This window comes from Hyla sarda, chromosome 11, assembly GCF_029499605.1.
Source record: "Hyla sarda isolate aHylSar1 chromosome 11, aHylSar1.hap1, whole genome shotgun sequence".
In the NCBI taxonomy this organism is placed as follows: Eukaryota; Metazoa; Chordata; class Amphibia; order Anura; family Hylidae; genus Hyla; species Hyla sarda.
The window spans coordinates 70,848,189-70,865,677 of record NC_079199.1 but is presented as its reverse complement, the minus strand read 5'-3'; the positions used below and the strand labels follow the sequence as shown (position 1 = coordinate 70,865,677).

The 17,489-nt window shown below is 40.3% G+C and overlaps 1 protein-coding gene across 2 annotated transcripts in view; it reads right to left on the bottom strand.

The window, feature by feature from the left end:
- Nucleotides 1-17,489, bottom strand: part of SH2D2A (SH2 domain containing 2A) — a 258,266-nt gene that overhangs the window by 15,040 nt on the left and 225,737 nt on the right. The gene's annotated exons all lie outside the window — the stretch shown is intronic.

The window sequence follows — 17,489 nt, the reverse complement described above, 5'->3', positions numbered from 1 at the left end:
TCCAGCAAGGGGAGGAAGGGGCAGGATACATTTATAGGGACAGCTATTATTGGATTGGGCCAGGCACCAATCAATGGTGCTCTGGCCCTTTAAATTTTACACAGCCGGCGGCGCGCGCCCTATAGTGCAGGGACGCGCGCGCCGGGAACCACGTGACCGGGGAGCAGAGGAGAGAGTCGGAGCGGGTGCAGATAAGTGAGGATGGGACGCGGGACGCGCGCGGGGACATCCCGCAGCGCGGACCGTGTCCCCGCCGGTGACAGAAACAAAGTGTCCCCGGTCAGTGAGTCTGACCGGGGCACTCTGCGGGGACAAACGCAGTGAGCGCTCCGGTCCAGGAGCAGGGGCCGGAGCGCTCAGCGTTACAGAAGTGTACCTATGATGAAAATTACAGGCCTCTCTCATCTTTTTAAGTGGGAGAACTTACACAATTGGTGGCTGACTAAATACTTTTCCCCCCACTGTACTATGCTATACCTTATAACCCACTGTTTTTCAATGCATGGTTATTTTTCTTTATGCAATACAAAGTTAGTTTCAAGTTAGCTTTGTGTCCGTTTTATTCTCTTATATATGTTCCCATCAGGACACCACATCAATACCCCGGATGACCTGTTGGGTGAAGGCACTTCCACAGATTTGTACCCTAACTCGCGGGTAGTGGAGGCTCATGATTGGTCTGCTGAGCGCAGAGAGGTAACCAGGGTAATCGGGATAAAGGTGAACACCCCCAAAACCCTGTTACATGGGTAACAAGCTAAGATTAGAAGCACTCCCTTTAAGAGTGTCTTCAAGGTCGTAGCTATCTGTTTAAAAGATACCTGGTAGCTAGAAATCTTGCTGATTGATAGGGGATCACATAGTCAATTCAAATCAATTCATAAATGGAAAGGATTGGTGCATCTCACAATTAACTACTATCCCATGTAAACCGGGCAAACACCTATACCCAAGGTGGACTAAATAATTCTGGAAATGTATAAAAAAAAATAGCCCAAACCTCAAGGAAAATAGAGTACTAAATATACTTTTAGAATCATATATCTCTAAGACTGTGCTTCAAATAAACATGTTTTTTATTTTGTTTGATAAAATGACATATATAGTGCACAAATTCCCCACACAGGGCTCTTGCGGGAGGAATAGATTAACATACAAAATAATGTAAAATCAATATAGTATTAATAAAATATTAATAAAATCTCAGCCATAGTGAGTAGTGGATTGTGCTGCTTGTTTAGCCTTCTGATAGTCCGGAAAATATTCAGTATATATAATATAATGGTGGTATGATATTGGTTCAATGTCCATATAGTATTGAAATGGTACTCTTGAAATATAGTTTTACTTGTTACCCGTTCCTGATGCTGACTCCTATGCTGTAGTGCTTGTGCCCATGCAGGGCTCTGTATGCACTGGCAAGCGCTGAGTGCGGCTGGTCACGGCCGCACTGGACCCGATGGATGTCGCACAGTGGTAAGTCCTCGTCGCATCGGAAGCCATAGTGGTTTGCCAGCCACTGAGAGCCCTGAATTTGTGTTTTATCACCTTTATATTCACTTGCTATCCATCTACCAACTTGCCGTTCCCTAGATCCATCTACTTAGAGATCCACTTGCCGTGCTATCTCGATCTCCTGCTGTCACTGCTGCTCCTGTGATCCATCTACCGCTGATACCTTCTCCCGGCTTATGTCAGACACCGCCGCCACGAGCACTAGGGACGTGCACAGACATTTTGGAGGGCAGGGGCTCAAATTAAAAAAGGCACTATAAAAAATAGCATATTTTTTATAATATAATTTTTTTTTTATAAAAAGCAGTCAAAACAAAAATGATACAGATAAAAACTTCAGATCACGGCGCAAAAAATTAGCCCTCATACCGCCCTATATGCCGAAAAATTAAAAACTTATAGGAGTCAGAAGATGACAATTTTAAACACGAATTTTGGTGCATGTAGATATAATTTTTTTAAAGTAGAAAAATAAAATAAAACCTACATAAATTAGGTATCCTTGTAACCGTATGGACCTACAGAATAAAGATAGTGTCATTTTTACCGAAAAGTGCACTGTGTAGAATCAGAAGCCCCCAAAAGTAACAAAATTGCTGTTTTGTTTTTACTTTTGCCCCACAAATATTTTTTCTGGTTTTGCCATAGAGTTTGTGGTGAAATGATTGAACTCATTACAAAGTATGATTTCTGATGCAAAAAAACAAGCCCTTATATGGGTATATAGGTGGAAAATTGAAAACGTTATGATTTTTTGAATGTGAGGAGGAAAACACGAAAGTGAAAAAAATTACTTCTGTAGTTCTTCTTTTACTTCTATTCTTCTTTTATTTTCTTCTGGGAATGTTTGATTCAGAGTTTCCCAACCAGGGTGTCTTCAGCTGTTGCAAAACTCGTCTGGGCATGCTGGGAGTTGTAGTTTTGCAACAGCTGGAGACACCCTGGTTGGGAAACACTGGTTTGGTTATAGGCCATTATATGCTTGATCTCCTCAAAATCATACCCTTCCCGCCTCCACCCAAACATAGCTCAACTACAACCACCAGTATGTAAAGGAACATAGCACGACTACAACCACCAGTAGTATGTCCCTGGTGTCGGGTGATAGGAGTCCCACATTCCTGAATATAAATGTGTGTGTGTGTGTTTCCCAACCAGAGTGCTTTCAGCAGTTTCAACAGCTGGAGGCACTCTGGTTGTGAGACATTGATAAATACACATACATGCATAAATCAGTGTTTCACTACCAGGGTGATTCTAGCTGTTGCAAAACTACAACTCCCAGCATGGCCAGACAGCCAATACAGCTGGCCGCACCCTGGTTGGGAAACACTGATTACAGACAAATATTAAAACTTATATACACAAACATTAGTGTACTTCAGGGGCGCCATGCGATTTGTGACCACCACTGCAATAAGTGCTGCATCAATCCTGGGCCTTGTTGGCCTAGTGACAGATACAGCACTGCATATAACATACATAAAATACTATACATATACACATTTACATACACATACTCACACATATATCATACATGTGTATATACATGCAGTACATACACACCACACTATACACAAAGGCTTCACAGACATGTTCACACAATACATCTGCACACTATATATGAATACACTCACTTTTATAGGAAGCTGGCTGGGTGCAGGGAATACTTCAGTAACTGGATGTTCGGCAGGACTCTGTGCTTCCTGGTCCCTGCAGACTCAGCCGACAGGAAGTTACACTGTGCGAGATTGTTCAGCAACAGAACAGGGGGGGGGGGGGGGGATTCGTCTTGTTAAAGGAGCCGAGCATCTCCGTGCCAGTGCCAGCACTATACAAGTGACCCCTGCAGAGAGGTAGCACCTCTATAGAGTGAGCAGACTCACTTTGTCTACCAGTTTTGCAAAAATAAAAAAAGGGCATTAAAGAAGCAAGGGCGAAAAAGGGCAGGGGCTGAAGCCCCCTTTGAACCCTATGTGTGCACGTCCCTGACGAGCACCATTGTGCGACATCCATCGGGTCCAGCGCAGCCTGGACCAACCGCACTCGGCACTTGCCAGTGCATACAGACCAGCTGGAGCCCTGCACGGGCACAAGCACTACAGCGTAGGAGTCAGCATCAGGAACGGGTAACAAGTAAAACTATATTTCAAGAGTACCATTTCAATATTATATATGGACATTGAAGCAATATCATACCCCCATTATATTATATAGGCTGAATATTTTCTGGACTATCACTACTCCCTATTGCTGAGATTTTATTAATATTTTACTAATACTATATTGATTTTACATTATTTTGGATGTTGTATGTCAATTAATCTATTCCTCCCGCAAGGGCCCTGTGTGGGGAATTTGTGCACTATATATGTCATTTTATCAAACAAAATAAAAAACATGTTTATTTGAAGCACGGTCTTAGAGATATTTGATTCTAAAAGTATATTTAGTACTCAAATCAATTCATACCTTATTTAAAATGTATTTTCTAGATTTTTTTGTTATTCTGTCTTGTGAAACCAGGGGTCTCAAACTCAAATTATCTGGGGGGCCACTGGAGGTAGCGGCTGGGTGAGGGTGGGCCACTTGCGCCCCTCACATTTAATGCCTCCATCATGCGCCCCTCATCATCCACCAGCAACACCCCCACTAGCAGTAGCACCCTTATCATCCACCAGCAACAACCCCCACAGCAGTAGCACCCCCATCATCCACCAGCAACCCCCCCATTCCCCCTATCCCCATGTGGTAATAGCATGAGCTGACGGATGATGGGGGTGCTACTGCTCGGGGAGGGGGTGAGTGTTAGGTAGGCAGCTTCCCCACATTAGGAAGGTAGCACTTTCTTCACACTAGGTAGCACTCACCGTGCACACCTCTGCCAGGAAGTCCCCACAGGCAGATGTAAGTGGCAGTTTAGTGACAGGGCAAGACTGGTTGCTCCATCATATGTGCAACGGGTCCCATGTAGCAGTGTATGCCGAAGTGTGTGAAGCAGGGCTAAATGCCTGAAGAAATCACCTGCCCGGCACCCGGGCGTCGGGCGATACAAATTCCAGTTTCCTGTTGCGGGCCGCAAAATTTTGTTCCGGGAGTTTGGGACCCCTGAAATAAACCTACTAATAAAATTATAGACTGATCATTTCATATTCAGTGGGCAAAGATACAAACTCTGGGGATCAGATACCTTTCTCCTTTATTGTTGCAGCTATATTGTGGTGGGCTTGTGGGTTGCATTTACTTTGTCAGGGGCAGACAACAACCTAAAAAGAAGTCCTATATACTGTGGTCTAAATAAAATTGGGGAAAACCCAAAACAACCACTAAAAAAAACCTATAAATACGCCACTACAGCGTATAGGGTAAACCTACCAAGAATAAAAATGTATATAATAAAATAAATAAAAAATATATTAATCTGATAAATCAATAACCATCAAGTTTAAATAAATATAGTTTTATTTTACAAAAAATACATATATCATACACAAGCAAAAAAGATTGATAATAATATATAGCTATATAACATACATAAAAATAGTAATCATTAGCGCAATTTGATAATGTGTATAATTATTTAAAAAAAATATTATTTTATATATATATGTATAAATAAATGAACTTAAAAATGCAAAAGATGGCAGGGACGGGAAAAGGATGTAAAAAAGAAAGGCGTAAATGTGGGGGTCAACTGATCACCAATGGATCATAAAAACAAATGTTGCTATAAAATACGTGCAATGTGACACTCTATTTAAAGCATAAAAAGTGTGTTTAACCTTAGAAATATAAGTATGCATAAAGTGCAATGTGCAACACAGAAATATAAGTGTGTACAATGGATGTAAAAAAGCAGTGCAATAAAACAAAAAATAAGGTGCTAAAAGTGAAGGTGTCAGAATGTAAATACATGTCCCCACATGTAAAAAGAAGGTAGGTTCCACGTCCCTGCAATCACCTTCAACGCGTTTCACCGTGACCGGCTTTGTCAAGGAGTATGCATATACTAAATAGGAGCAAGGATATATAGGGTATTCAATAAAGAAACTATTAACACACCTGTGGTATCAGGAAGCGCCTCAGCTAACTACCGGAAATGACCTACAACGCCAAGGATCTCTAGTGTCTAGTGTAAAAGAACGCACGGGCTACACCAAAATGGCACCCGACACCGTTCCTGCGCATGCGCGTCTACATAAAAAATATATATATATATAGTAGGGGGAACAGAGGCTCTGAAAAAATGGCGTCCATGGTCTATACTGCGCACCATGGGCAACGGCTACACCAAAATGGCGCCCGACACCATTCTTGTGGATGCACATCTACATAAGGAATAATAGGGGGAACAGAGGCTCTGAAAAGATGGCGTCCGTAATCTACACTGCGCACCAGGAGCAGCGGAATTAGATGGTTAATTTAGTATATACTTATAAACAAAATAAATAATAAATTGCAAGCTGAAACCGGACCATAATCCATAAAATAGATATATAATAAAAAATTAAAACTGGCCAATGAAAAGGGAAAAAGAGAAAAGGGGAAGACAGACCATAATGAATGTAGTAGTGACATGATGCAAGTAATAAGTGAATTAGTGAAAAAAATCATGATTAGGATAAAACATGATAGGGAAAAATATGTAATGATAATCATAATATGTGAAAAAGTGAATAAAATCAATATATATATGTGTGTATATATATATATATACATATACACGCATATATATACATGTACATAAACAATGCATACACAAATATATATGTGATTCATACACGTGAACCCACAGTAAATATGTAAATAAAATAAATAAAGAATATAATGCCAAGTAGAAAATAAACATAATTATCCAACATGATTAAATACAAATAATTATACATATACAAAGGATGAAATAAGAAAAAACAGTATAACACAAATAATATTGTGAAAAATAATAAAATTAAAAAATACATTAATGCATAAAAATAGGGGGCCCCCATAAAAAAATAAATAAATAAAATTAGATTATATATAAATCAGAATAAATGTATATACATATAAATGAACACACATAGTGAAATGTCCATGTATATGGGTGCAATAATTGCATCCATATCTATGGATCCATATTCGCATACAATTGAAAATGATCAATAGATTAGTGTAAATGTAAATATAGTGATAATAAAACAACAAAAGAAAAACAAAAGGAAACAGGAAGAAAAGGGGGTAGAGAAAAAAGGAGGGGGTAGGCCAGACGGAATACCTAAAAAAATCAAATAAGGAGAAAAACAAAATTAATAACATACATGACAACAATTAGCAACACCACAAAAAGCACACATTACAAAAGGGAGAATAAAATAAAAAATAAAATATGTATGCATGCATACAAAAACAGTACTATCAGAAAAAATTGCTATAAAAACTGCCAAAATAAAATAATAATGATAACAATAATAACAATAATAATAATAATAATGGTAATTATATATAGATGCATACATATATTATATTACACGCATGTGCACAGAAGGAATAATTGAATATAGCATAAAAGTATATATAGAGAAAAAAATATATATATATATACATATATAAGGAAATATAAGTAAAGAATGAAGATGAAACAAAAGTGAAAAATAATACAACAAAACAGAGTAATACAAGAAAAGAACAAGGATTTATACTTACAGGTAAGATGCAAAGCTGTTAATCTCATTTAGTCCAGCTGGTACTTTGGTGCCCAAAACTTCAATCCATCTGCATTCTTTTTGAGCGAGACGTTTTTTCCAATCCCCCCCACGGACTCCAACATATACTCGATCTATTCCCTTAAAACGTAACAAAGAGGGGTCACTATTGTGGTACTCTTTAAAATGTCTTGCCAAAGTTTTCTGATAGAAAGGATCAGGGCCATTTTTAGCAGATTTTATATCGAGTACATGCTCCCGTATTCTTCTACGGAATTCACGAGTAGTGAGCCCTACATAAATTTTGCCACACGGACAGATAGCAGAGTATATTACACCTTTGGTAGTGCAGTCAATGTGATGCGTTATTTTGAAACTTCTTGTGCCACTAGCATTCTCAAAAGTGGTACATTTTTCAACATTTGAACACGCTACACATTGACCGCATGTTGTAGTACCCCACTTCGGTTTTGGCACCTTAGTCCCAAACAAAGTAGAAGAAGGATTTAATCCAAGATAATGACTATGTACCAAGGTGTCCTTAATATTTTTCGCTCTCCTATATGTTGCAGTAGGTTTGTTGGAAATATACCCCGAGAGTACCTGATCCATCCTAAGTAATGGCCAATATTTCTCCATGGCTTTTAACATATTTGAGGTATGGGATGATAATTTGTGATGAACCGAACATTATCAGAGTCATTCTTCTCGTATTTCGTCTTCCCCTGTAACAGATGTGTGCGATTGCTATTTTTTGCTCTTCTATATGCCTTATCGATACATGTATTGTTGTAACCCCTCTCTTTAAAACGTACCTTCAGGTCCTGTGCTTGATTTTCAAAGTGATATTCATTTGAGCAAATGCGTCTTGCCCTCAAATATTGACCCGTAGGGATATTGGATATAAGGTGCTTAGGATGTCCTGATTTTGCATGCAGTATAGTATTTGCAGATGTAGACTTCCGGAATAAGTCTGTAGATAAAAAGCCCTCATTATCCACTGAAATTTTTATATCTAAAAATTCCGTATGGGGTCCCCCAATGTTGGACGTCAGTTTGATATTCAAATTATTCTGGTTTAATCTCTGAATAAGTTCTTCAAGTTCTATTGATGACCCCTGCCATATCAGCAGGACGTCATCTATATAACGTCCCCAAAAGTGTATCTTTTCGATACCTGGTACTGGATCAGTTTGAAAGATGCCCCTCTCCCACAGCCCCAGGAACAGGTTGGCATATGAGGGCGCACAAGCTGCCCCCATTGCCGTGCCCTGGAGCTGTAGGTAGAGGGCATCTTTGAAGGTAAAGTAGTTGTGTGACAATACATATTCAAGAGAGGTCACCAGAAAGTCACACAATGCAGGGTCAAGAGAGCTGGACGTAAGAAAAAATCTTACCGCATCTATACCGTCTTTATGGCGTATGGACGTGTACAACGACTCAACATCACATGTTGCCATTATCATATCAGGTTCCAATTGAAGATGGTCCAGTTTCCGCAAAACATCATTTGTATCTTTCAAATATGAGGGAAGAGTTTCTACAAATGGAGATAGATAATGGTTAATAAAGCGGCATAAAGGTTCACACAGATTACCACATCCAGAGACTATCGGTCTAACGGGAGGACACATGTTGTTTTTATGCACCTTGGGTTAGATAGATTGATGCCACTGAAGGTTCTGCAGATAGTAATATCCTGGATTGTTTAGATGAAATGATTCCTTGCTCCACCGCTCTCTGAAGGATACCCTGTAATTCTGCACCAAAAGAAGTGGTAGGGTTATATGTAAGTCTCCTATAACAATCTGACTGTCTCAGCTGACGAAACATTTCCTTTTCATACATTATTCGTGGCCAAAGGACCACGTTGACCCCTTTGTTCGAGGGTTTCACAATAACATCTTTCATAGACTGTATCTCTTGTAAAGCCTTTCGTTGATTATAAGATAAATTATCTTTTTGACGAGTTTCCGGAATCCTACGAAATTCCTCCGTCACTAATTTAACAAACAAGTCTATTTCAGGAAATTGTGCAAGTTGTGGGAAATGCTTCGATTTAGGAATCAAAGATGCAGGAAACTTACCTTTTTCTTTGGGTTCTTGTTCCTCCAGGAGAATTGACCAAGAAGCAGTCCGCTCCCTGATGGAACTCCTGGAGGAACAAGAACCCAAAGAAAAAGGTAAGTTTCCTGCATCTTTGATTCCTAAATCGAAGCATTTCCCACAACTTGCACAATTTCCTGAAATAGACTTGTTTGTTAAAAAGGATTTCGGAAACTCGTCAAAAAGATAATTTATCTTATAATCAACAAAAGACTTTACAAGAGATACAGTCTATGAAAGATGTTATCGTGAAACCCTCGGACAAAGGGGGCAACGTGGTCCTTTGGCCACGAATAATGTATGAAAAGGAAATGTTTCGTCAGCTGAGACAGTCAGATTGTTATAGGAGACTTACATATAACCCTACCACTTCTTTTGGTGCAGAATTACAGGGTATCCTTCAGAGAGCGGTGGAGCAAGGAATCATTTCATCTAAACAATCCGTGATATTACTATCTGCAGAACCTTCAGTGGCATCAATCTATCTATTACCCAAGGTGCATAAAAACAACATGTGTCCTCCCGTTAGACCGATAGTCTCTGGATGTGGTAATCTGTGTGAACCTTTATGCCGCTTTATTGACCATTATCTATCTCCATTTGTAGAAACTCTTCCCTCATATTTGAAAGATACAAATGATGTTTTGCGGAAACTGGACCATCTTCAATTGGAACCTGATATGATAATGGCAACATGTGATGTTGAGTCGTTGTACACGTCCATACACCATAAAGACGGTATAGATGCGGTAAGATTTTTTCTTACGTCCAGCTCTCTTGACCCTGCATTGTGTGACTTTCTGGTGACCTCTCTTGAATATGTATTGTCACACAACTACTTTACCTTCAAAGATGCCCTCTACCTACAGCTCCAGGGCATGGCAATGGGGGCGGCTTGTGCGCCCTCATATGCCAACCTGTTCCTGGGGCTGTGGGAGAGGGGCATCTTTCAAACTGATCCAGTACCAGGTATCGAAAAGATACACTTTTGGGGACGTTATATAGATGACGTCCTGCTGATATGGCAGGGGTCATCAATAGAACTTGAAGAACTTATTCAGAGATTAAACCAGAATAATTTGAATATCAAACTGACGTCCAACATTGGGGGACCCCATACGGAATTTTTAGATATAAAAATTTCAGTGGATAATGAGGGCTTTTTATCTACAGACTTATTCCGGAAGTCTACATCTGCAAATACTATACTGCATGCAAAATCAGGACATCCTAAGCACCTTATATCCAATATCCCTACGGGTCAATATTTGAGGGCATGACGCATTTGCTCAAATGAATATCACTTTGAAAATCAAGCACAGGACCTGAAGGTACGTTTTAAAGAGAGGGGTTACAACAATACATGTATCGATAAGGCATATAGAAGAGCAAAAAATAGCAATCGCACACATCTGTTACAGGGGAAGACGAAATACGAGAAGAATGACTCTGATAATGTTCGGTTCATCACAAATTATCATTCCCATACCTCAAATATGTTAAAAGCCATGGAGAAATATTGGCCATTACTTAGAACGGATCAGGTACTCTCGGGGTATATTTCCAACAAACCTACTGCAACATATAGGAGAGCGAAAAATATTAAGGACACCTTGGTACATAGTCATTATCTTGGATTAAATCCTTCTTCTACTTTGTTTGGGTCTAAGGTGCCAAAACCGAAGTGGGGTACTACAACATGCGGTCAATGTGTAGCGTGTTCAAATGTTGAAAAATGTACCACTTTTGAGAATGCTAGTGGCACAAGAAGTTTCAAAATAACGCATCACATTGACTGCACTACCAAAGGTGTAATATACTCTGCTATCTGTCCGTGTGGCAAAATTTATGTAGGGCTCACTACTCGTGAATTCCGTAGAAGAATACGGGAGCATGTACTCGATATAAAATCTGATAAAAATGGCCCTGATCCTTTCTATCAGAAAACTTTGGCAAGACATTTTAAAGAGTACCACAATAGTGACCCCTCTTTGTTACGTTTTAAGGGAATAGATCGAGTATATGTTGGAGTCCGTGGGGGGGATTGGAAAAAACGTCTCGCTCAAAAAGAATGCAGATGGATTGAAGTTTTGGGCACCAAAGTACCAGCTGGACTAAATGAGATTAACAGCTTTGCATCTTACCTGTAAGTATAAATCCTTGTTCTTTTCTTGTATTACTCTGTTTTGTTGTATTATTTTTCACTTTTGTTTCATCTTCATTCTTTACTTATATTTCCTTATATATGTATATATATATTTTTTTTCTCTATATATACTTTTATGCTATATTCAATTATTCCTTCTGTGCACATGCGTGTAATATAATATATGTATGCATCTATGTATAATTACCATTATTATTATTATTATCATTGTTATTATTGTTATCATTATTATTTTATTTTGGCAGTTTTTATAGCAATTTTTTCTGATAGTACTGTTTTTGTATGCATGCATACATATTTTATTTTTTATTTTATTCTCCCTTTTGTAATGTGCGCTTTTTGTGGTGTTGCTAATTGTTGTCATGTATGTTATTAATTTTGTTTTTCTCCTTATTTGATTTTTTTAGGTATTCCGTCTGGCCTACCCCCTCCTTTTTTCTCTACCCCCTTTTCTTCCTCTTTCCTTTTGTTTTTCTTTTGTTGTTTTATTATCACTATATTTACATTTACACTAATCTATTGATCATTTTCAATTGTATGCGAATATGGATCCATAGATATGGATGCAATTATTGCACCCATATACATGGACATTTCACTATGTGTGTTCATTTATATGTATATACATTTATTCTGATTTATATATAATCTAATTTTATTTTTATTTTTTTTTTTTTTTTATGGGGGCCCCCTATTTTTATGCATTAATGTATTTTTTAATTTTATTATTTTTCACAATATTATTTGTGTTATACAGTGTTTTCTTATTTCATCCTTTGTATATGTATAATTATTTGTATTTAATCATGTTGGATAATTATGTTTATTTTCTACTTGGCATTATATTCTTTATTTATTTTATTTACATATTTACTGTGGGTTCACGTGTATGAATCACATATATATTTGTGTATGCATTGTTTATGTACATGTATATATATGCGTGTATATGTATATATATATACATATATATATATATATATTGATTTTATTCACTTTTTCACATATTATGATTATCATTACATATTTTTCCCTATCATGTTTTATCCTAATCATGATTTTTTTCACTAATTCACTTATTACTTGCATCATGTCACTACTACATTCATTATGGTTTGTCTTCCCCTTTTCTCTTTTTCCCTTTTCCTTGGCCAGTTTTTAATTTTTAATTATATATCTATTTTATGAATTATGGTCCCGTTTCAGCTTGCAATTTATTATTATTTTTTTTTATTAGTATATACTAAATTAACCATCTAATTCCGCTGCTCCTGGTGCGCAGTGTAGATTACGGACGCCATCTTTTCAGAGCCTCTGTTCCCCCTATTATTCCTTATGTAGATGTGCATCCACAAGAATGGTGTCGGGCGCCATTTTGGTGTAGCCGTTGCCCATGGTGCGCAGTATAGACCATGGACGCCATTTTTTCAGAGCCTCTGTTCCCCCTACTATATATATATATATTTTTTTTTTATGTAGAAACGCATTCGCCGGAACGGTGTCGGGTGCCATTTTGGTGTAGCCCGTGCGTTCTTTTACACTAGACACTAGAGATCCTTGGCGTTGTAGGTCATTTCCGGTAGTTAGCTGAGGCGCTTCCTGATACCACAGGTGTGTTAATAGTTTCTTTATTGAATACCCTATATATCCTTGCTCCTATTTAGTATATGCATACTCCTTGACAAAGCCGGTCACGGTGAAACGCGTTGGAGGTGATTGCAGGGACGTGGAACCTACCTTCTTTTTACATGTGGGGTCAAGTATTTACATTCTGACTCCTTCACTTTTAGCACCTTATTTTTTGTTTTTTTGCACTGCTTTTTTACATCCATTGTACACACTTATATTTCTGTGTTGCACATTGCACTTTATGCATACTTATATTTCTAAGGTTAAACACACTTTTTATGCTTTAAATAGAGTGTCACATTGCACGTATTTTATAGCAACAGGTGTTTTTATGATCCATTGGTGATCAGTTGACCCCCACATTTACGCCTTTCTTTTTTACATCCTTTTCCCGTCCCTGCCATCTTTTGCATTTTTTAAGTTCATTTATTTATACATATATATATAAAATAATATTTTTTTTTAAATAATTATACACATTATCAAATTGCGCTAATGATTACTATTTTTATGTATGTTATATAGCTATATATTATTATCAATCTTTTTTGCTTGTGTATGATATATGTATTTTTTGTAAAATAAAACTATATTTATTTAAACTTGATGGTTATTGATTTATCAGATTAATATATTTTTTATTTATTTTATTATATACATTTTTATTCTTGGTGGGTTTACCCTATATGCTGTAGTGGCGTATTTATAGGTTTTTTTTTGTTAGGGGCAGGCAAAATCTGTGTAGAGTGTGCTAGTATTATAGGTAGTACACTGAGGTGGAAACGCGTGTGCTAACAAGTGTTTTGTGTCACATTTGCACACAGTTGCTCAAGCACAAATTGAAGTCCTAGTGTTTGCTAGTAGCACACAAGTGGCACACAATCAGAAGACACATTGTCGATTATTTAACTGTGCCACCTTATGCAACACATTTAAAGTTGTTGGAAGAAAAAAAATTCTTGTAAATTCAGAAAACCCATTTATTTAGTTATCAGTGATTTAACTCTGTGCAGTACATATACAGTTGGTGAAAAATCTGTCACAATGAACAAATCCTGTGCTGATGCAGCTCCCAATTTGTGTCATTTGTCTAATAGCCAGTCCTCATCTACAGTCATTACAGTCTGTATGTTGTCATCATCACTGTCCCAGTCTATGTTCTGTAGCCTTTAACACAGGAACATTTGCCTTTTTAAAATTAGTTTTTGCCCTCTAAACATCCCCTGCATCTTTATTACAGCAAGCACACTGATTTTGATAATCCCCATTCAGGGCCGCCATCAGGGGGGTACAACCCATACACCTGTATGGGGCCCGGAGCCTCAGAGGGCACGGACGTCCCTGGACCTTTTTTTTATATTCCTGGCTTGTCACTTGTACCCCCTGATGGCGGACCTGCTTGTCAGTGAGTGACTGCGACTGTCACTCACTGACCGCTGGGTGCCCGCAAGGACTATGACTGGGCCTCATAGTCCGGGGGCCCGCATATTTCTATTAAATTACCAATTTCTAGGGCGCGGGCCCCTTAAGAATGATGGCAGGGCCGGACAGGCCAAGGGCTGATTGGAGTAAAGACGTCACTTCCCCCGCGCAGACATGCACGTCTACTCCAATCACCTGACCTGTCCCTGCCTACATCCCCGCGCCATCTCCTTCATTTTCCCTGTGCAGTGAAAGGAGCAGCAGAAGCCTCACGTGGTTTCACCGATCCCAGGCAGAGTAGGTGAACTTGCACGGGGGGGGGGGGGGGGGGGGGGGTTTATGGAGGTAATGAGTGGTGCAGGGGGTGGTGGTGTTGAGAGGTTCAGGGGGGGGGGGTTATGGGGGTGATAAGAGGTGCAGGGGAGGTTATGAGAGGTGGTAGGGGGGTTATGGGGGTGATAGGAGGTGCAGGGGGGTGATGAGAGGTGCAGGTGGGGTTATGGGGGTGATAAGAGGTGCAGGGGGGTGATGAGAGGTGCAGGGGGTTATGGGGGGTGATAAGAGGTGCAGGGGGGGTGATGAGAGGTGCAGGGGGGTTATGGGGGTGATAAGAGGTGCGGGGTGGGGGGTGATGAGAGGTGCAGGGAGGTTATGGGGGTGATGAGAGGAGCAGGGGGGTGATGAGGAGAGGTTTGGCGGAGGGTTATGGGGGTGATGAGGACACAGAGGATAAGAGGGGGTGTATATGTATATATGATGTGTATGCATGTATGGCAGTATTATATTCAGGGTACAGTGTGTGGCAGTATTATATTCAGGGTACAGTGTGTGGCAGTATTATATTCAGTGGGTACAGTGTGTGGCAGTATTATATTCAGTGTACAGTGTGTGGCAGTATTATATTCAGGGTACAGTGTGGGGCAGCATTATATTCAGGGTACAGTGTGTGACAGGATTATATTTAGTGGGTACAGTGTATAGCAGTATTATATTCAGGGTAGAGTGTGTGGCAGGATTATATTCAGTAGATACAGTGTCTGGCAGTATTATATTCAGGGTACAGTGTGCGGCAGTATCATATTCAGGGTACGGTGTCTGGCAGTATTATATTCAGAGTACAGTGTGTGGCAGGCTTATGTTAGGTAGATACAGTGTGTGGCAGCATTATATTCAGGGTACAGTGTGTGGCAGGATTATATTTAGTGGGTACAGTGTATAGCAGTGTTATATTTAGGGTACAGTGTGGGGCAATATTTTACTTAGGGTACACTTTCTGGCAAGGTTATAATGATAACTGTCTTCATGCAGAGGATGAGGATCTGCTGACAATGTGAGGAGCCAATGATGTCTGGATGTCAGACTCTGCAGAGAAGATGGAGCTGGAGGAAGACCTGGTCTCTGGACCCGATGAAGAAGAAAAGATAGCAGAGAAGTAGTCACTCAGGTCACTGATATCATTGTGTGTTCTCCTGGCTGTCCCATCAGAGCTGTAGTTCTGCAGTGATGATGGGTAGAACTGTGTCCAATCTGGAGAACCAATTCAACCGACGTGATCAGTGAGGGTCTCAGCAGTCGGACCCCCACCAAAAAAATGGGTTGCTTATTATAAAATGCCCAGGCCCTGGGGGGGGGGGGGGAGGGAAGTCAGGGGGGTCAGGGGGAGGGGTAGGGAGCCCCGAGGTAATTTTTTTTGCATTGGGGCCCTGTGGTTTCTAGCTACATCCCTGCGCACGGTCGCTGCACATTGATAAAGCATTGGGGGCAACGGTTAACAGCAGAAAGGGCATACAACAACTATATAGTGGCAAATTGTGCCCCAGCCCATATAGTTGTTGTAGGCCCCTCTTTGATAATAGTTTTCCCTACATATAGTTGTAGGCCTCTCTGAGAGGGGTCCAGGCCTACTACCACTATGGGGGAAACTATTAACAGAGGGGCCTACCATAACTATGGGGGCAGCTATGAACAGAGGAGCCTACGCAAACTAAATGGAGACCCCTATATAGTTTGGGTAGGCCCTTCTGTTAATAGTTGCTTCCATATAGTTTGGGTAGGCCCCTCTTTAAAAGTAGTAGTAGTAGTAGTCTGGTGAAAAATAACTCATCCCCTATCCAAGGAGAGGGGATAAGTTATAGATCGCAGGGGGGGTCCAAGCGCTGGGACCCCCCCCGCTCCTGCACAGGCCCCGGCAGTTTGCTGGAAGGTGACGTCTGTACCCCGCAGGAAGCTGCGTCCGGCACACACCCCCTCCTTGTATCTCTACATGGAACGGGGGGGGGGGGGGCACCCAGGCCTTAAGCTGTGTGAGGGGCCCCGACATTTCTGATGGCAGCACTGCCCCCATTTACATTTGTAAGACAGTTGCAGAAATTCACCGAGACCAATTTTTATACTCAACACTTACCGTATATACTCGAGTATAAGCCGACCCCAATATAAGCCGAGGCCCCTAATTTTACCCCAAAATCCCAGGAAAAGTTATTGACTCGAGTATAAGCCTAGGGTGGGAAATACATCATCCCCCCTGTCATCAACACCCTCATCATCATCATCATCATTACCACCTGTCATCATCACCCTCGTCATCATCCCCCCTTCATCATCCCCTTGTTATCATCCCCTTGTCATCATCCCACACCCCCTTCATCATCCCCTTGTCATCATCCCACACCCCCCCCCCCTTCATCATCCCCTTGTCATCATCCCACATCCCCCTTCATCATCCCCTTGTCATCATCCTCACCCCCCTTCATCATCCCCTTGTCATCATCCCACACCCCCCTTCATCATCCCCTTGTCATAATCCCACCCCCCCTTCATCATCCCCTTGTCATCATCCCACACCCCCCCTCATCATCCCCTTGTCATCATCCCCACCCCCCCTTCATCATCCCCTTGTCATCATCCCCACCCCCCCTTCATCATCCCCTTGTCATCATCCCACACCCCCCCTTCATCATCCCCTTGTC